Genomic DNA, 22,437 nt, shown 5'->3' with positions numbered 1-22,437 from the left:
ATAATTTACAAGATAAGCACTTAAAAGTAATTCCTCCTGATAACAAACTCCCCTCAGAAACTTTTGGGCTAGGAAGTAAGCTGGTTGGATGATCAGCACCACTCTGCCTTCCTTCAAGAAGCAGAACCACAAAGTCAGAAAGGAATATTCCTTATGAATGTCTTCCCCTTGTACGTCCTTAGAGGTGCAATGTCAGCATACATCTATTTGCATACTATTAATAGATGTGTACATTTCTACCACTAGTTACCAAACAAAGAGGTCTGGGAGGATCATGTACTTCACTGGGTGTGTATATAGTGCTGACATAAGCAACCCGGAAGGTAACTTGATTTTGACCATGTGTAGGAGAAGTAACATACACAACATAGCTGGGTGTGGCTTGGAAGTTAGCTAATCGACAAGTGCCAGCTAGCAAAACAAGGAGCAATACCTGGAAAGGTAAACCCATAACTCTTAAATACAGTCCTGATGGGAAAGAATAATTTTACAGTTCTAAAATTTTCATGTCATTGTTAAATGGACTGCCCTGATTTAATCGCAGTGTGCCTATGCACATTTGACATTTCCAGGAATTATGAACCTCCCTGTTGTACCACTCCCACTTTAAAGACTTTCAGCTTCTTAACACTTTTATAGTTGGCCTTCAATAGAAATATCCATGTGAAAGCATAGTCCAAAAGAATTCCAGGGCAAGTTTCAAGGAGGAATTCCAAACCATTTCAGCGAGTTTCTCTAAGCCAAGAAAAATGTTGTTTGAATGTCCCCAAATGTAGGAAATACTAGGTACTTGCCAACTCACTTGATGTCCAGGAACAAACAGATCCATTTGGGGGTGGGAGGGAGAGGAGGCCACCAGCTCTTGTTTCTGGCAAATCTCATGTGGCATTATGATACAGGCTATAAAGAAATCCAGAAATGGAATAGATGCAACATTTTTTGCACATGGGTATACTGTACAGTATAGTAATTGCAAAACATTAAGGATTAAATAATCCTTATCATGGTGCTGTTAATGTCAGGTGATATTTCAAACAGTTACTTAAGATAAAATTAAAAAGTCCTGTGATTTTAGAAAATGGTTTGTTACAGGCATAGGTTCTCTTGACAGGTGCATGGGAAAACTACAGCAAATAGTTCTGATGGATTTTAAAAGACTGACATTTAGTCAGACATAAGCTGCTGTGGACTGAAATCCAATTCAGCAAATAGCATGAAATATTATCCTAAATTGGCAGTGGGAAATTGTATGCAGTGAGGTCGAAGTTTTCACCCCTCTGCATTGCCATACTAAGCTGGGGGCAGGGGACTTCAGCTGTTGATTTTAGATACCCAGTGTCAGAATGATGGAATAGGACTCAGGAGACCTGGGTTCAAATCCCTGCTTGGCTATGGAAACTCTCAGGGAGGGGGTAGGGTGTAAAACTGATAAAAACCACTCCTTAACATCTCGCCTCAAAAGCCTTATTAAGATTGTTGTAAGTCAGTTCTAAATTGACTACATAACATACAGAGAGCTATTTAACACACAGTTTTTGTCCATAAAAAAAGTGGAAATCATAAAAAGAAAGTAATCTCTTTATAAATACAGTATTAACTGTAGGGTTTGGCTTTCACAATGAGAAGTCCAGAAAAGCTTGTTATGTGTTGTCTAGTTGGATCCGATGTACAGTGACACCAATAGGACTTCCAAGGCAACTGAGATATTTAAAGAGTAGTTTTCACTTATTCCATCCCTCCCTTCCCCACGAGCTTCCATTGCTGAGTAGGGATTTTAACCCAGGTCTTTTTCACTACATCCACTACACCTCTAATAAATTTCTTAGCATGTATGATGCTGGAATAGCCTATCATTCCTATACTGGAGCCCTAATAAAATGGAAGTCATGTCATCAAACATACATTCTCCTATCATTTAAAAACATTTTTTGTACTTCGTGATCATAGACCTGTTTTTTATTATTATTATTATTATTATTATTATTATTATTATTATTATTATTATTATTATTATTATTATTATTATTATTATTATTATTATTATTATTATTATTATTAAAACTAACTCTCCAGGATCACAATATTTGGCTATTTTATCTCAGTGAGTTAGTTATTCCAGAGGCTTGGAGTTCAAATCCCACTATGCATCCCAGAAGATTCTGCCTACATGACCTTGGGCAAGCTGCACAGTCCCAGAGCACCCCAAGAAGAAGGGAGCGGCAAACTGCTTCTGAGTATTTGCTACCTAGAAAACCCTGAAAAGAGTTGCCGTGAGGCAGAATTGAGTTGATGGCACACAATGATGATGATTTCTGTATGAGCTGCTACCATGAAAAGAAGAAAAACTGATCCAAGCTTTTTTTTTGTTATGTGTTTGGTACTATATATCACCAACAAGGTTGGGATTGGGGAATTGCACTTTATGTTTTGAACCCAAGCCACGTGCAAAAACCTGCAGGGAAAAGTTACATTTTGGACTACAATTATAAAAGGTAGTAAGTCAACGTGGTCTTCCTTGGGCTTTATTTGAGTGGCTATAATGGCCAAAGGTTTTGCTAGTGTTGTGTGCTCCCCAACAGTGGTGTTCACCGTCTCCAGGAATAGTCTCCTCAGGGAGAGCTGCCTCAGCTGTTTGAGAACTGTTTGCCTGAGGGAGTTTCTTTAACCATCCCCCACATCTTGGGAAGCATTCTAGAGAGACTTTTCTTACCCTGAAGGGAGTTTCCACTAAACAGAAACAGATCCTGTCATTCACCCTGCATTCCAGGAACCTGGCTCCTCATTGACCCGTAAGAACATGAAATCCCACTGTGTAGGAATTTACAGTCCAGGTTCCCCACCATTAATTCTCTTGGTGAAAAGGGAGGAGGGGGCTTGGTGGTGATGGTAATGGGGAAAAGCATCAGGGGCTGGTCTGTTAAGACAAATGGGGCAAAAAGTTAAGGACCAAATTGTGTAACATCCTGACCCCCACTCTATGTGGGAGGTGTGGGTGAGTGGCGATTGGAAGAGAGAAGGTCAGCTCTGAAGCCAGACCCAGAGGGGAGCAACGGTAAGTTGGGATAGTTCTAATTGGGACAAGTTGTGAATTTTTTGTTCTTCAGCTGAGTTGTGGAATGCAGGAATAGGGTGGGGTGAGAGAGCATCTGAGCTAGCCTTGTTTTCTGTGTGTCAATGTTGGTTTCTCTCTGTGTGTATGTATATATAAATGCACACTCTTGCTCTTAGCTCTGCCTGGTTCCATCCACCGCTGACTGCTATGTTTTCCACTCCACCAAGTAAAATGGGCACCAGCTGCCTTTGAGGAAAAGTACCAGTTCTTCTTCTAGACTGTTCTTGTGATTCCCACTGGGAAGAGGACATTATGCAGTGGTGGGATTCACACTTCCCTAAATACCTAACTAAGGCTCCTCCAGATATTTTGCTGTCTGAAGCATGAGGGAGGAAATGATGTCCCCAATGCACTCACGTCTTGACCTTCTAAAATGCAGGCCAAGCCAGGGAAGTTATTTCAGCACATAAGGCTGCTGTTTCTGCTAGTAATTCCACAAAGATCTATGCCTATCCTGGGCAATAAAATAGCAGATTATATAACTTTTTTTTTTTTTTGCCCTTTGATGGCACCCAACATCTACTACTTGGGTGAGTTTTGCCAGGTCCTGAGATCTGCTCCCATTCTTGTTCCACTGTTGGTTCCCTTATAGAAATATAATTTATATAGGAGGTACATAAAAGATTACTTTCCCCACCTATTTATTCAAAGATCAAAGGGCAAGATACCTGGGACTATCCTGTTTTCTTCTTAAATCATCCATGTAAGGAGGGTATAGGAAATAATAACCACACGGACTAATGGGATTTGATCCCAGGTCTTGCTAGCTCTCAGTCCGCTATAACAACTTCCCTCTACCAGGTCCCTGTGTCTGGGAGAGCTATATCCAATTAGCAATTACAAAGGTAGGCTAGAAGGAAGATTCAGTAGAATTGTCCAAGAATTGTCCAAAAATTAGTCATCCTTCCCAGCTAAGCAGTTTGTCTTCATATGAGGCAACTCATCTTGTTTTTAATTTTCATTTCAACAAGGCATGTAGGCAGCTGCCATCTGGGCATGCCATAAAAGTGGAAATTCCCTCAGGTGGCTCAATTCCCTCGGTCATTTAAAATAGGATTAAATTATATTAGAGTTCATTCTAATCTGGTGGTGATATTCTGGGAATCCATTAGGTGTCAACAAATGACAAAAAGGGTTGTGGTGGAAGGAGAATGGTTTCCGAAAGGGACAGGGGTCGGGCAATTTAGAAAGAAGCCCTTGGAGATATATTTTGCTATGCCTCATCTTTGCCTCCCAGAAAGTTGTGGTTCGTAGTGACATGTCTCACACATATTTAATTGGGCTGTGAACATCTCCACACAAGAAGGGCAGGGCTGTCTAGACAGGATTATTATGCTTCTTTCCCTCCTTGCTGTTTTGCTCTTCATATTCAATGCTTTCTGTTTATCTTTACATTGATTAAATAGCTATAACTAAATTAAACAATTTGATGTCTGCAATGGCAGTCAGAAATCAATAAGCAGGAGGGAAAGGAATAGGAGTCCTCATCGTGCATTGTTTTTGTTTTCCAGAGAAATATAAGCATTTATTTTACACATGCCTAGTGCATTGAGCAATATTTCTGAGTGCATCTACATCTTTCCTAAATATTTGGAAAGAAACTGCTGCTTCTTTTTAAGGGAGGGTAGTTGTTGCTCTAGCTGACAGCAAGGGAATGTTTTGCAAATAAGCACATTGTGAATATGTATTTTCTTTGGCTGTAGCTGTTGTCAGCAGATTTCAGAAAGTGGAGTCAGAAAAACAAACAAACCAGGAGTTGAAGTGGGACGTGCTGCCTATACTCAATAATCCAAGCAAGTAAAGTGAATATGACAACCAGACCCAATACTGGCTCCCCTCAGAGTCCTGGGCCCTGTATTGAGTAAGGAGTGCACCACTGCTTTAGACTCTGTGCTCAGAGATATCTGTCCCAGGTCTGTGAATGGACTGCCATTCCTTCAACTTAACTGAGGCCTGAACTCTCTCCTCCTTCAGCTGGAGGAATGAATGGCACTGTTGCTGCTACTGTCACTGTTGATCAGCTGTTTGACTTCCTTAGTGATTTGCTGTTAGACAGGTGCTTGCAGCCAACCTACTGCTGTGTGGCAAGAGCAGCAACACCCTCCCATCGCCCCACGAGTGCAAGATCAACAACTGACCGTTTATAACAGAAATCCATGCCACAAACGCTGAAATAATAGTAATAATGATAGCAATAACAATACTTCATTACTATTGGGTGTTTAAAGTAGTTTATCTCTATTGACTCAGTAAAATGCAATGGGTTAGATCCAAAACAATGCATAGGAGAATTCTGGTCTTGCTGAAGGAACATGAAGCAGCATGTTTACAAGTCTTCCTTTCTCCCTTCACCTTCTAAAATGTTGCTCTGGAGGGCTGTGGGACCTTCAGCTGACATGAGAGCAAAATATTTCCTCCCTATTTTTCTTTTTAATTAAATAATATATAATGCTATCTGAAGGCAAATCCCACTGAACGCATTAGGGATTACTTCTTAATATATGTGTACAGGCTGAGCAAAATATATATCTGACTGGGGTCTACACATGTTTGCTGGATTGTGTCCTTTGCTTTCTTAGGAATCAGCAGCTTTCCTGGATGTTTTCAATGTAGTTAAAGTTCTTTATAAGAACAATCAATTTAATACAATCTTCATATATAAGTACTCTTTGTATTACTGTGCCGCAGTGAAGACACTATGTTAGGAGTGCTTTGAATGAATCAGATACCTCTAGAAACATGGTGAGGATGGCAGGATCTATGGCTTACATCAGAAGAGGCTCAACAGATAGACCTGAAGCTAGGCAGAGCAGCAGGCATTAGTTTGCTAATGATGATAATGATGTGCTGTCAAGGCACCTCTGACATACAGTGATCCTTATCAAGGTTTTCTATGTGTGGATACTTGAATGTAGTTTCCATTCCCTTCTTCTGGGGTGCTTTGGGGCCATGTAGCTTGCCCAAGACCACGCGAGCCAGTTCTTCTCCTGCCAGGCACAGTGGAGAAATAAACAGCTGACCTCTGGGTGCTCTGATTCACTGAGCTAACCAGACAGCTTTGTTGCCTATAGACTGTTGATTTTGAGGTAGAAAGCCATATCAACTTCTCTGAAATCTAACCTAAAATCACATGACCTTCTCAAAATGGCAAACAGATAATTGTAGCCTGGAAAGGTAGCCACAGTTGCACAAGATCTTCAGTTGTGTTCCAGTGATCTGGGGCTTCGATCCACCAGGTTGAAGTTTGTGGTGAAACGGGAGCTAATCTCAGGATGCTGTAGATCCCCTCCCTGAATGGCTTGTTAGCAGGTGCAGTTTACTGAGGTTAAGTGAACATGGGAAGCCCTTATTTTCTTAGAGGTAGAAGGGTTTTGTGTGCATTGAATTCAGATTATTACCTCTGCCTTCTTGGTGCCTGGAGCCTGAGATAGGAGTCAGAATCACTTTCACTCCTGTCAAATAAAGGGATTGGTTTGAAGTGTTCTGCATTCTTAAGAGAAAGAAGGCTCCTAAGACAGAAAAAGCTCTTGCCTTTTCTTTCTTTCTTTCTTTCTTTCTTTCTTTCTTTCTTTCTTTCTTTCTTTCTTTCTTTCTTTCTTTCTTTCTTTCTTTCTTTCTTTCTTAGTTCACTCCTGTGCCTTACTGTCTTACACATCCATATCTTTGCATGTATGCATAGCATTGTATGTTCACATTTGCTCTCAAGCATCTACTCCACCCACAACAACTATGCCTCTACAAACTCTGAAGTGTTGTTTCACAAACGAAAAGAATAAAGTGATTAATTTTCTCATGGAAATTAAGAGCAACCATGCATTATTACATGGAATATGATTTACAGATCTACTCATTCTTAGAAAAATCGCACAGCCTTGCACAGATACTACGATCATATACATGTCTGTTCAGGATGAGGTCACATTGTTTTCAGGGATATTAATCCTGACACAAGAGATATTCAGATGTTCCCTGTCTCCTAGGTTTCTATCCAGAGAAAAGAGGTAGATATATTCCTTTCCCTACTCTTCTGTTGGTTCAACTACATTGGCACAGTGAGAGGGATAAACGGTCCCTTGGAAAATTAGGCCACCAACTTGGGTGTGTCTTCTATGCTATGCCTCTCCGTGGCAGGAGCAAGAAGAATTGTTTCCACCATTCCCTGCACATATTGGTATTGTACACTTGTACCCCAAGGCTGGGAATAATAATGGATTTGGACATTATGGCTCACCATTCATATGATATGGCAGAATCCCACCAGCTCTACCAGGGCTCTGAAACCATGGCCCCCGTTCCTAAACTCTGGCTGACTGACTGGGGGGGGGGAATGGGATGCTCTTAGACTATTCCAAAAGGGAGAGAATACATATATTTGTGAAACGCTAAAACGTATATTTCTATTTTTGTGGGAATCCTTTAATTCTTTCTTTTCTCTTTGTACTGTAGTTATTGCAATTGCCTTAAATTAAATTGTGAATGACTCCTGTCCCTCATACTGGGGGTTCAATTTAAGGAAAAATTAAGTACACATTATATATATATAAAGAAGAAGAAGAAATCGTGTCTCTGTGTCCCATATGGAAGAGGAAGGGAAGGATTCTGCTGGAATATCTTAGTTGTATCAGGTATCAAAAGTCTGGAAAATATTAATACATAGGTTTCTGAGAAACATGGAGAGGCAATGGGCTCTACTATGAGAGAACAAAAAAAATCAGCACATACATGGATATGTCAGATCTCAGGTTTTATCATGGGCATCTCCAGACAAATGATCTCTGGCTGAATCTCTGGAGAGGAATTTTCCAACAGAATATATAATTACTGGCTAATCACAGAATCGTAGAATAAGGGAGTTGGGAGGGGCCTACAAGGCCACCGAGTCCAACCCTCTGCCCAATGCAAGGAAATCAAAGCAGATCTAACAGACAGTTGTCCAATTTTCTCTTGAAAGCCTCCAGCACTGGAGCACTCACCACCTCCGGAGGTAATGGGTTCCATTGTACTGCGCTAACAGTTAAGACGATTTTCCTGATATTGGTCCAACTGACATAGTGACAGGTTTATGAATATTCATTAGCCCTGCTGCAGTACCAAGCTACTGCACCCAGCCATTCTGGAACACCTAAGGAACTCCTTCAGTAAACCTTCTGTTTGATTGTACTGTTCCTTCCTGCTTGGATGTAACCTACCTTCCCTATTGCATGCAAGGATTTTATGGGCCACCTTCCATCCAAAAGTCTTGATCCAAGAACCATCTCAGATTCGGCCATTGCAAAAAAGTGTCTGAAGAGAAGGCAGGCTGAGAAGGTGGTGCTGAGTAGGAAAAGTCTTCTGTGCCAAACCCATCCTTCCCACATTCATTTGCACCCCCACCCCCATCCGTCTCCTCCCTGTGCTTCATATGGAAAATGGTTGTGTTGACCCTGTTGGAAACCTGAGTACATTTTCTCCCTCTCCACAAGAAGGACATGGTGAGCTTTAGCTTCAGCGCCTTAAAAGGTGGCATTGTTTTGAAGGTAGCTCAGACACTGTAATGAGGCTTCCTTTATGTTGCGGTTGACTTGAGGCACACCTTTCCTTTCAAAGTTACCTCTAAAAAAAACAAAGGCAGCTACCAATAAAAATAGCCATGACATTCAGCATGCATACCTGTTAAATATGTTTCCAAAGTATGTCTAACACACCCTTAATTGTTTTCAAGAGCTCTTTGGCACTTTTTGTTCAAGGCCTTTTCATACCTGTGCACAGAAATGCATAGCTCCTTGGGTCAGGCCACTCCCTTGGCTCACAGTGCCTGTGTGACTTGAGGTGTTGTTTTAAAATGACAATAGAAGGTGCTTTTACTTCTACTTTTAAGCACAGTAATTTATTTTACTTTTTTGTTGTTTAGTCGTTTAGTCGTGTCCGACTCTTCGTGACCTCATGGATCAGAGCACGCCAGGCCCTCCTATCTTCCACTGCCTCCCTGGAGTTGGGTCAAATTCATGTTGGTTGCTTCGCAGACACTGTCCAGCCATCTCATCCTCAGTCGTCCCCTTCTCCTCTTGCCTTCACACTTTCCCAACATCAAGGTCTTTTCCAAGGAGTCTTTTCTTCTCATGAGATGGCCAAAGTATTGGAGCTTCAGCTTCAGGATCTCTCCTTCCAATGAGCACTCAGGGTTGATTTCCTTTAGAATTGATAGGTTTGTTCTCCTTGCGGTCCAGGGGACTCTCAAGAGCCTCCTCCAGCACCACAATTCAAAGGCATCAATTCTTTGGCAGTCAGCTTTCTTTATGGACTTTATTTTACTTATCTACTATTATACAGTGGTGCATCGCTTAATGGGCGCTCCATTTAACGATTAAATCGCATACCAACAAACTTTTTGCAATCGCTTTTGTGATTGCATTGCGATGTTTTAAATGGGGAAAATTGTTTTGCGATGATCTGTACCCTGTTTCGCTTACCGATCATCGCAAAGCGATGATTTTTTATTTAGCTGATCAGCAGTTCCAAAATGGCCATCGGGTAAAAAAAAAAAAGGCCACCCGCTGTTTTCTGGGACAGATTCTTCGCTTACGGGGCAGAGAAAATGGCCGCCGTATGGAGGATTTTCACTTAAAGTTGAGTCTGAAGCCCATAGGAACGCATTGAAGGGGTTACAATGCATTCCTGTGGGCTTTTTAATATCGCATAGTGATGAAATTGCTTTGCAGCGATTTTTGCTGCACCGATTATCATCGCTATGCGAGGCACCACTGTATTTGTACCCCTCCTTTCCACAAAAAATAGTGCTCACAATGCCTTACAAAATTCACAAAATAATAAAAACAAGTAAAATCAAATTTAAATATAAAATCATGAAATCAATCAACCCCACCCCACTGTAGGTACCATTATAATCAAATAAGTGCATTAAAACAATTAAAATCAACAAAGAGTATAGCTACACACTAAAAGGCCTGATAGGTAAGATATCATATGCTAGTCTAAAAAGATGTGTTTTTACTTCCTTCTTAAAATCAGTCAGAGTGGAAACAGATCACAAATCTGATGGGAGTGCATTCCATAGTCTAGGAACCAAATAGGAAAAGGCTCTCTCCTGCATACTTGTTAGGCTGGACTTTAAAACTGTTGATATTTTTAAATGGGCCTCTTCTGGGGATAGCTCAGTGGCTTAAGTCTCTGGCTACAGAGCCAGAGGTTGGGAGTTCAATTCCTCATTGTATCTCCTTCACAATCCATTAGGGTCCCTCCCAGCTCTGCAGTTCTTAGAAGATGATGATGATGATGATGATGATCCTGTACCATCCATACAGGATCATAATAAGACAGGTCCCTTAGATAATAAGAGGGAGATGGATGTATCTGTGAAGCAACTTGGAGGAAGGGGTGGCTTCACAATAAACATTGCTGTCACTGCCATCTTTTGCTTAGGTATACCTCCAGGGGGTTGAAACCTGAAGACTTCTTCATCCATACCCATTCCCCCATCTTGCGCTGAGGCTATCAGATTTGTTTCTCTTCCTTTTGGTAAACTCACCTCATCACTTCTCTGATTGGTACTTAAAACATACTGTATTGTTCTGCCTACCACCACTGAGAATGATCATCTTCAAAGCAACCAGACCAGCTCTCGTTGTAAGGAAGCTGCTCTCACAAAGCATTCTCACTCTGAAGTATATAGAAAGGGAGAGATTCTAACCAGGATTTGATGATTGAAACCTTCCTGCCAGCTGCAGCTACCGTGTCCTGAGGAAGCTGTGTGCATGCCATTGCTACAGAGAGCAGCTGGGGTAGAACAGCATGCTCACACACTGCTTATAAACACTGCTTCTTGAGCACCAGGAGCACAACTGAACATCAGCATGGACAGACAGAAAAGTACAACTCTACTTGAAGACAACCCCCTAGTCCCAGCATGCATCACTCTGGGTGAGAGGTCCATGAGATGCCTCTAACTTTCTGTCCCTCTGGAAAGAGAGTAAAAGAAGATAACAGCTGCCTTTGGCTCTTTTTATGGGGAAAGGCAGGGTAAAAATACTGTAAGTGAACAAACAAACAAATAGGTCATCTGATTTCAATGCACTATCTCTTACAGATGATATTGGTCCTATGCTCTGCTTTGCACTAAACTAAAATAACAGATCTGACAGCCTTTCACAGAAGAAAAGTTAGCAACAAACTGATTGGTTTTGTCCTTTGGTTCGTTTCCCAGCACCAGCAATTAACCTGGGAATCAAAGTAATCAACCTAGCCAAACCTGAAATGCTGATTACTATGTTGTAGTACAGTTACTTGCTGACATAGAGGTTTCCTTCCCAGTTGTTTCTTTAGCAGTTCTTAACATCTGAAGACTTGGACATAGAAACAGAGGCAGATAAATAGGTTGGTACAAAGTAGCTCTGCTCAAAAGTCTAGTTTTTAAAAAATGCATTGTTGCAAATAATGTTGACTAAGATGATTTTTGATAGCCCCACTTCTGAGGCACACGAAAAACATCTCATCCTAATCTTTTCAAAATCAAAAAATATACATCTCCTATGGGAAAGGGATACCATAGAGTCATTGGCAAATGGCAAAGTTTATGTTCCTTTCAGTTGTTGGTTAAGGCTACCAACATGTTGGCAAACAGTGCCAGATGTTTCAATGGGATACAGAGCCTGTTCCTAAGCCTCTCCCACAGTGCTTGTTTTATTTACCATTCATATAGAGACTTTTGTAGAAAGCGGGTGTCCTTGCTAAAAGATTTGGGTATCACGCTGAGGTCTGTCTAAGGCAGTGGTCCCCAACCTTGGGCCTCCAGATGTTCTTGGACTTTAACTCCCAGAAATCCTGGCCAGTAGATGTGGTGGTGAAGGTTTCTGGGAGTTATAGTCTAAGAACATCTGGAGGCCCAAGGTTGGAGACCACTGGTCTAAGGTCTGGCTGAGAGGTAGAGAGCTGGCCCTTAATGCAGAGGGCTCTTTTTGATCATTTGCCAAAAAGTGACAAGTCCAGAGCAAAAGCATCTGGTCACTTGGGGAGAGCAAGCAAACTAATTTCCTCTGGGTTTAAAATAAATCAATAAATTAAAAGAATTTAGTTAAATAACCAACATCCACTGTCTGCCAGTGATCTTTCAGATTTGCCACCAGAGGGTATCTCGTAGAAAGGTCACATAGTAAGCCACAGCAAGAGAGAATTCTGTCACCTCTACTTGACCAAATAACAGCTGTATTGCAGCTGTATATTTTTCCCAAAATGAAGTGGAAAAATGAGCCATAGCAATGTAATGCTTCTTCTGCAAGGAAAAATCAAATTGGGCCAATCTCAACCATTGATGATCAAAGGTACTAGGGTGCTGTGGTCAATGGCTCCATGTTTGGACAACCAGTACAATAACTGTTATATGCTTTGCTTATTCTAAGCAGGTATGTATTTAGCAAGTGGGCAACTTGGCAATGACTTTGACTCTTGCTTAAGCTTTTAAAATGGGTGTGTGAGAAACAGTCCCCATAAAAGGAGAAGATTCACACACTTGCATCACATGTTCAACTCAAAGCCTTAAACTTGCCATGCTGGCTCCTGCCTGCCGTCTGCAGTATAGATCCTAGTATGGACTGAATAATGGTGCAACGTAAAGGTTCTGGCACAGGATTCAAGTCGGGCACCTGATCTGCATCTGCCAGTTCTAACTTGTTTTGTGATACTCATCTATAGATACATTCAGTTCTTTAAAAGAAACTCTCAAGTTTATCAATGTGTGAGATTGTGCTTTCGTATCCATGATTCAAAACACCAGGAAATGGTCTGATATTGCTGCACAATATTGTGCCCACGATGCCAGCAGAAAAAAGGATGTCAAGGTTTACATAGCAAAAGGCAGTCTGAATTTTAATAACACCATTAGGGGGGATATCCTAGGATAGTTTAATGAGATGAGTATCTGGCTGTGCGGCTAGAGGTCGGGAATTCCCCACTGTGCCTTGCAGAAGAATCAGTCTCTGTAGCTTTGGTCAAGCAGTGCTGTTGCAGAGATCCTCCAGGAGAAGAGAACAGTAAACTAACTGTGGATGCTCTCTGCCTAGCAAACTCTGGAAAGGATGGCCATAAGTCAAAAGTGGCTCAATGGCATGTAATTAATGAATCAAATAACCAGGAAGTAGCAGGAGGCATAATGAAGGAAGAGGCACATGAAGCTAAATGCAGAGTTTGGAAAAGTTTGAACTCCCTCCAGGATTCTAGGAACTTGTAGTCCAAAGAAGTAACTTTTCCACACTCTGGTTGGATGTGAATAGGGCTTGTGGCCCATGGAGAAACATACTAACATTCCAGCAGTACAAACATTCTTTAGTCTCTGCATGCTGCACATAGCCCAGTAGTGAAGGAATTGACACTGGATAGCAGCAACTGTTAAAGGTGATGACCTTCAGGGGAGATATTAAACTGACCTCTCTCCTGGGGATTGTCCAGGTGGAGATTAAACATTCCACAGCACTGTTCAGAGAATAGCATCCTGTTGCACATCCTTGCCTAATACAACTATTGTTCCTAAAGGAAGAGCTTTCAAAAAGGTAGCCACACTATAGCAGTCTGTTTCAGCTTATATAACAACAGAAGGAACAGGACCATTAAGTCTTTAGAGCACTTTTTGGGCTAATAGACATTTCAGCATGAGCTTTGGTTGAGCCCATGGGTTGTAATGGAACAGAGTGTCAGATTAGGTCTCAGAAGATGTAGGTTCAAATCCCCACTCTACCACGGAAGCTCGATGTGGCTTGACACCAGATGACATAACTTTGGTGGATTACAATCCATTTTGCTGCTTTTACAGAAGTATAGTCTCAAAATCATGTGAAGTACTAGTTCTCCTCTATTTGGCACTGATTAGGCCTCATCTTGAATACTGTGTCCAGTTCTGGACCCTGTACTTTAAGAAGGATGCCACCAAACTGGAGCCAGTTCAGAGAAGGGCAAAAAGGATGATGAGACTCAAAAGACTGAAAGAAATGGGCATGTTTAGCCTTGAGAAAAGAAGACTCAGGGGAGATATGATAGCATGTTTCAGATAAATGAAAGATAACCATAGTAGAGGAAGAGAAAGATCTGAAACCCCCTCCTCTTTTGTTATGACTATCTTTCAAGTATTTGGCATACACATGAGGCACAAAAGTACTCTAGCTGGGATGCAGCAGTTTGATATTAATGACTGAAAACTTATTTTCTTGTGTCCTCCTGCAAATGTGATGTGCCATAATCTACAGAACTAAGGGTTTTCTTTTTGTGACCTTATGCCATGCTAGTAGTAAATTTGGACACTTAAGACTTCTCTTTGTCTTCCCATCCTGTTGCCACCCACTTACCAGATGTGGTAAATGTAAATGTTCTTTTCCAGAAAACTTTGGCTTTTGTTTCTATCATGGTTGGACATTTGCTGTTTCATAGATTGACTAGCGGTTGGATGGAGGATATGAGAGACCGAGAACCTCTGTATTAGGACAAATTGTCAATGAGAAGAGAGAGCAGTGCTGGATCACCACCAAAGATCTCAATCAGGAGAAACTGATCTGTCATGTTTTTGAGCTTTGCAGGTTTCAACATGGTAAGAATCTTGTAGGGTAAGAGACAGAAATGTCAGCAGTCATATAGGGGGCTGGATGTTAAAAATATATATATATAGTGAAGAATTAAAACGTCCTTGTCTAAACCTTACCCTGTTTTCTTAACAGGAATCCAGACAATATCTTTATATTGACAAGGAAATTAAATTTTCTTCTGGATAAGAACACACAGACTACTTTTAATTTATTCATGTTACAGTGTTAGGACAGGCAAGCCATATTTCCCTGTTCTTGCTACATTAAATGGGAAACTTGAAAAAGAAAAAAGAAAAAAGTGGGGGCAGACAGAAAGTGCTTTCAAGCTTTTTGACACAGGGCTATGGAGTCCTGATGGCTTCATGTCTGAATACTGGAGTTACATGACAGTGTTCTTTCCAAGGGATACCACACCATTATATAATCCCGGAGCTCTTCAGTTTAAAAAAAAATGTGTTTTGCTTAGTCGCTCAGAACATGCCAGTAGCAGTGACGTTATTTAGGGTAAAGACAATCCTGAAACTTTTTGATAGCATGTATAATTTTCTTATGTAGATAAGCAAAGGGCATACATTTTTAAGGGCATTCCTGTGGGCCACGAGAGTTTGAGAATGGGCAATGCTAAGGAAGGGTGACTTGCTGTGAGATGTCAAATGAGAGATGGGAAACGTCCCTTTTTTGGCCTACAGATTCCAGAATCCGCAGGCCTGCATAGTATTTGAGTATAACCTATTTTCCCCCCTGCATATCTGGGAATAACCTATGTTAACCTTTACTATCACAAATTGTGCAAACAAAGTCATGTGACAGAGACTTTATATATTAGATGGCTAGGTGCCATATTATCAAGGGTAAATCATGAGGTATTTTCAGCCAAATATGCAAATACAGCAATCTAGATTCCCTCACAAGGAAAAAAAAGTCACACGGAATGCAGGGCAACTTAACTCTAAGTAAGCATGCAGGGGCATGAACATTCAGTTAGCCAACTCTTTTTCAAGGCGAAGGTGCAGGTCCGTCCTTCACAGTCCCCTGGATCAAACAAAGTTTGCAGAGGTTTCTAAGCAGAGTTTGGGGAACCATTATTCATTTATTTATGTCTCCTTTCATCCATGGATTTCAAGGAGGAGTATATGGTTTTGCTGTCCCCCAGTTTATTCCCACACAGTGAGTTTGTGAAGTAAGTCAGGCAGATTGCTTATGTCTGATCCAAGATAATTCAATTAATTTCTCAAGAAAGTGGTGGTTTTTATTGGATCTCCTGGGTCCTAATCCATCACTTTAACCATTATACTACATTGATTATCTACACAGGGTCCATGGACAACACTGGCTGGTAGATTCTGGAACTGTAGTCATCAGTGTCCCTTTTCTGAACACTGATCTTCACCTTATCACCGGTACAGGTTCAGACTCCAGTGGTCTGAAGCCAACTTGTCAGGATCTCTGAGCACACCAACAGCAGTCACAGGATTCTGTGTATGAGTATTTCACAGATATATAACATCACATACAGTAGGACCCCCATATCCACTGGGGATTGGTTCCAAGCTGCCTGCGGATACTGAAAACTGTGAATAATAGCAAACACACACACTCTCTTCCTCCCCCCCCCCCTCTCTGTGTGTGTGCTACCAAGCCACCGGACATTTTCTAGTATTTTCTACTAGAAAATGAGGTGGCTGGGGAAAGCGGGAGGCCTGAAAAACATGGCATTGGGGGGCAGATGTTGCCCATTCTGATATTTGTATCTTACATGAAAAACAAATTAAGATTGATTCCAGTTTTCACAGCATCAAGTAAAGAGTGTTTAATGTGTACATGTGTATGGTTTTAAAAGAGGCTTGAGTAAGAATTACGTGTGCATGATTATCTTATATATAAATGGGGGTATTTAAACCTTCATATTTTAAATAAAAAAAACCAAATTCAGATGGATTTTGTTCTCACAGCACCAAGTAAAGAGTACAAGTGCCTAAGTGGCTGATTTATGCCAGTTCCACCCTGCCCCCCCCCCCCCCGCTTCTTCACACAACTGTTCATGTTTCTGTCGGAAGCACAGGAAGCTTGTATAGGAAGGCCTCTTCCTGACTGATTTGTGAAAGCCTTTGTTGGATAGATTGCCAGGCTGAGTGAAAAAACATCACGTTGGCATCAAAACCATGGGCAGCCTTGACAGTCATGTGTACATAATTCTTACTTAAGCCTATTTTAAAATCAGACACACATAGACATAAAATTAGATTTGAGGTCAGTAATCCAGAGCCAGATTCCAACTATTGGCAAGAGCAATCTTCCTCAGATGCCATCCAACTATTATGGGCTATGACCCCTGTAACTCTGGACCCTTAGCCATGCTAGTTGATAAAGATGGGGAGATCTGGGCATCACATTGAGTTACATGCAGTTAACACTACACAGCAATGTGTCATCATTATGCACATACTGTATAGGTGTCACTTTCTGTTTGGCTTGCACAGAAGGTTGTGGTACCTTCTTTAAAAGGTATACTCTCAGTCCAGATAGAAACCTTGCATCTCTCTACTTCTTAGCTTTGACTTTCCCTTCCATCCCAAAAGATGCCTTATAGAAGGGCAGACAATTGGCTCATGTTGCTCAGAATTATGCATGGACTAATGGTGCCCGCCAGTATTTCAGACAGAGTGGCCAATCTTGCTTTGACTATGCAGGAACTGAACCTAGGATTCTTACATTCAAAAATACCATATACCACTGAGCTACAGTCCCCTTTCCTGTCATTCTCTATTATGTTTTTCAGATAATGTGTGCATGAATCCATTTGCCTAGATTCAACATGTTAAAGATACACACAAAGTAATTCTGTTTACCAATAGCTGTTGTTAGAAGAGGGAATTCTTAAAGTGCTGGCTGTACATGATTGTCAGTATAACTGGCCAAGGTGGACAAAGTTCAAGACTTTTTCTCAGCAGCTACTGCCAAGTCCGTTCACTTTGATCTTCATGACATAAACCTGTTCTTCCTTGGTAATTTTCTTTTCTGGCACAAAAGTCTGCCCGATACACGTTTGGAAAACTAACAAGAGTTCAACTCTAATAACGGGTTATCAGTACTGTGTAGTTTGGCCCTCCAAATTTCTGTGTCTGTATTTTTACAGGAAAGGCAGAAACGCTAAGTGCTGGAATAATATGAGGAAAAAGTGATAACAAAATGCAGCAGGAAGCAGAGAAAGGGGTCCATTTATTTACCAATTAGAAAATTTTTATCCAGCCTATCCACTTCAAACACAGAGCACACAAGGTGGCGCATGTTGGATTTAAAGCCAACTAAATTCGAACACTGAAAAACACAGTGGTGTGCCTTTCTTCACTTCATGAATTTCCGTTTCATGCTGGAAAGTGGAATAACAAGAGGGAGAATTGCAAGAGAATAAACAGAGCTACGTAGAATGTCTGAGAAGCGACTCTCCCACCACAATTTCCTGTGCAGACATCACTTCCATGCAGGATTACAGCTTGAGACTGTCGTATGCAATGGTTCCAGCTGATGTTGTTTGCCACTTACTGTACATATTTCAGAAAGCTTCAACTCAAACATCAGGATGAGCAGAGTAATCTCTCTGCTGAATGACAATATGATTAAAATAGATAAATTAAGTGGTTTGAGTTGATTGGACTGCCATCATCTTCTCAAGCAACTTCCCCAGAAAGAGACAGCTATGACTGGGCAATGATTATTAAAATTTTCTGTGTCCTGAAAGAATTGATTACAAAATGTCTCCTTCAAAATGGCAAGGATATTAATAATCTCCTGAGTCTCCATTGGCTCAGTATAACTAGGTTTGAGTAAACTTCTCCAAGAATTTCTCTTCATGGATTAAATCCAGTTTTGAATTACAGCCAGATTAGATCCAATGAATAGAGTAGAATGAGCAAAGTAGAATCAATGGGAGTCTGATAAATCAGCACCTGTGAGTTTATTGATTCAATAGGCCTACTCTATTAAGGACTAACAGTTAGATTTAGGTCCTTGTCCACATCATGAGGCTGCCTTAATTGGAACTGTTCCCATAAAACTGGACAAAATGATGCTTATATCTCTGTATAAGTAGTGCATCAATAATGACAGTACAAACCAAAGATAAGCCATTTTAACTTCAAAGTGTAGCGGGTGTACTTTTATGTGTGTTCTGTGCTGTCAAGTTAGAAACAACTTATAGTGATCCTAATAGGACTTTCAAGATCAGCAAGATATTTAAGGAGTGGCTTTACCAGTTCCACTCCCTCAGTCAGTTTCCATGACTGAGCGTGGACTTGAACTCTGTTCTCCAGAGTCCTAGTCCATCACTCTTTTCATGACACCGCACTGGGAATCTTATTTCCAGATAAGTGTACAAAACATTGCAGGCCTGGATCATTAAATGAGCACTGCTTTCATTCCTGCTTGACTGTGCTTAACTTCCTTGGTTACTAGGACAATGTACACTATCTGTATTTTCTGTGGACTTACAAGTTAGAAAGATACAGTGTTGGGACAGAGTTCTTATGCCTAGCTTTCACTCTCTCTCTCTCGCACACACACACACACACACACACACACACACACACACACACACACACACACACACACACACACACACACACACACACAATGTGTCTGGGCTATACCACTTTGGGCTGGCAACCCTCCTAGAAAGAAGCCCTACTATGTTTAAAAGAAGGCTGAGACTTAGCCTTCTCTATGATATGAATTTTTCCATATGACAGATTTGTGAAGAAGAAATCAATCGCAGGGTCACCACCAAAAGTATGAAGCAGTTCTGCTGCAAATGCAGGGAGAACTAGGACTGTATCTTCAGTTCTTCTCAACGTGGTTGTACATTTGCTCATGAATCACTTGGATGTTCATGCTCAACAGGGACAAATCTAGCCTATAAGTAGTATTGCCCATTGACATCATTGCTTCTTATTAAAGCTTCTTTACAGCACCACATAAAGCCTTCATGTGCTCTATTACCCTGAAAAAGGAAATCATAGTTCAATATATTTTTGACAGGGAACCTGTTTCCATATCAGGGCATGCTTATCAGCTGCGGAATTGATGTTAACAATGGTTACACACCTGCTTGGAGGTTATTTTTTGACTACAACTCCCAGAATCCTAAGTCAGTATGGCAGGATTGACTGCAAATGATAGGTCAATTTTGTTCATCTTGTCGAAGAAGCTCGGAGCCAGTAGTCAACTAACACAAAAACATTTACTATGTACATTGTGTATCCATCACTCAAAGGGGAACTAGTATTAGGCCACAATACTAGTTTTTCCAGGGATTGGGGCGGTGACCTGCACCACATCTCCTACCCATACAGTTCAAACTACACTCAGGGCTTGCAAACCTTCAGCCTTCCTTCTCTAATGTCCTTTGTCAACTGGCATTGACGACGTTGCTTGCTTAGGGTCAAATCCTCTCTTTTAATTTCTGGAGCAACTCTCAGTTTGGCTTCCACTTTGATAAGCTCCTCAGGGTCATCTATAGTGATCTTTCTCAGTCAATAATAGGGGAGAAAGGCCCTAACTGCATCACCAAGATATACAGTAGGATTTATTCACTCAAGAGCATCTCCCCACAGCCACGTTGCTCTACTCCTCCTCTTTCCTGCCAGCTGCTCCAACTCTTCCTCTGCCTCCTTTATGTCCTCCATTTAGTGAAAGATTCTCTTGGTGGGCTTTTTCCTGCCTTCCTTTTCTTCCTGCCTCTCTGGGTCTCTCCGGTCCCCTGTTTCCAATGGAGAGTTTATTTCTGGGTGGTGCTCAGAAGGGATCCACTCCATGCCTGCCAGAGAGCCCTAACAGGGATCTGTGGTGGGCCAGTGGGAAGTTCAGGTAGACTGTTCCTGAGTGCCCTTGCTCACCTACTGTTCCTGAGTGCCCTTGCTCACACACTGTTACTAAGATGGCAACATGGGGCGAGAAGCAATGAGTACTCCGCTCCGTACTGTGATATGATATCCACTGCTGTTCACAAGCTGCATTAGAACAGTGTCATAAAACTTTGTAGACCCAACCACACATGAGGCCCAAGATGTGAAGGCTGAAGTTCTTGAATCCAAGTTCTTGCTTTTCGACCTAGACAAATGAAAATAAAAGTAACTTTGGATCTACTTAACCAAACTGATCCAGTTCCACTAATTGCTATTAGTAGGCAGCTGAGAATCATGCAAAAGGCAGCACATTATTTAATTGACAATTATTAACTTTGCCAGGGAGTGAGGACTAATGCTTTGCTGCCTCAAACACAGCAATAGTTTGACATTGGCTGTCCCGCTTCAGGCAGTAGAATGACTTTACTCGAGCTAGCTCTGCCTCCAAATTTAATTTGGCCGTGACTCTTCCTGGTAGATCTACAATCAGCTATTACCATCCTAATATGACTGTATTTTCTTATTGTTTTAAATTCTCAATTACTTTTTTTTTTAATCTCATTTTTAAAAGTAGAATGAATAATATTGTGGCAGCTTATGTTTTACTCAGTTGACGTTTCTTTTGCTAGTGAAAAGGAAAGTCCAGCTGGGGCTCCTATAAACCTGCTCTCAGATTTCCCTGACATAATAAATAAAGCTTATACGCAATTTACTGGAAATGGATTTCCTGAAAAGGAGAGAGGCAAACAATTGTGGAAGGGGGCAGGGAGAGGAGCCTTGATGTGGTTCTGCTTTCTCACCAGGATCTCATTTAGACAGATGCCTGCACAATGTACCACCCTGGTTGACATCAAACGGCAGTAACTTAATACACCAGTGCAATCGAAACCAGCCTGTGATGGAACATAAATTTCTTTTCTGGACTTGAGGTTTATGAAAATATCTATTGGCCAAATGCAGTTATCAAGCATCCCATTACTATGAGTTGGAAATAGATGAAGGGGAGAAAAGAGGCTCCCTGTACATCTCTCTCTCTCTCTCTCTCTCTCTGTTTCCCCTTCACTTTAAAGTTTTATTTATTGTACTTGCATTTTACCAAAAATCTATATGAGGCATAGGAGCAACTCACACACACACACACACACACACACACACACACACACACACACACACACACACACACACACACACACACACACACAAATCACAAGTCAGTAACAGAAGGGAAACCATAGTGTAACAAAACTTGATATAAAACTCCAGAAATAAATCAATAATTAAAAGTCAATTGAAAACTATAAAATGGCAACACAGCAGAAGATGAAACCCTTCAGTTAGGAAAAGCAACCACCTCTCTTGCTCTCTGAATGCCTGGGGGAATGGAAATGTCTTGAGACATTTACAAAAGGTTAGGAGGGGTGAGCCTGTGTTCCCTTTAACTGGGGTCGGTTTTCTGTTTCAAGGGCTGTTGGGGACAAGGCTAGGTCTCCCATTCCCCTTAGTAAAGAAGGGTCTTCAGGCAAGGAACTACTGGGACTGGCAAATTTGGTGGCCCTCCACATCTCTTGCCACTCTGGAGACCCACTGTTGTACCTTGCAATTTTCCAGAATCAGCCTCTGCCAGTGGCAGGGACTATATTACTGCCTCCATTTTGCCCACTTACGCCATGGTGGGAAGGCTTCACCACTTCCCTCTCCTTCCTGGGCTTGCCAACCCGCTGCAAAGGAAATGAGGGGAAAAGGAAAAGAAGGGCATCCAAACTGAATGGAAAAGTGAGGGAAGGAATGAGGGAAAAGTTCTGAAGGGGAGGCAGCTCCTGCCACCATAGCTCCTGCCTAGGGTCTATCTCTTCCCCTCCCCATC

Source organism: Pogona vitticeps, chromosome 4, assembly GCF_051106095.1.
Source record: "Pogona vitticeps strain Pit_001003342236 chromosome 4, PviZW2.1, whole genome shotgun sequence".
Lineage (NCBI taxonomy): Eukaryota > Metazoa > Chordata > Lepidosauria > Squamata > Agamidae > Pogona > Pogona vitticeps.
Note: the sequence above shows the minus strand (reverse complement) of the source record.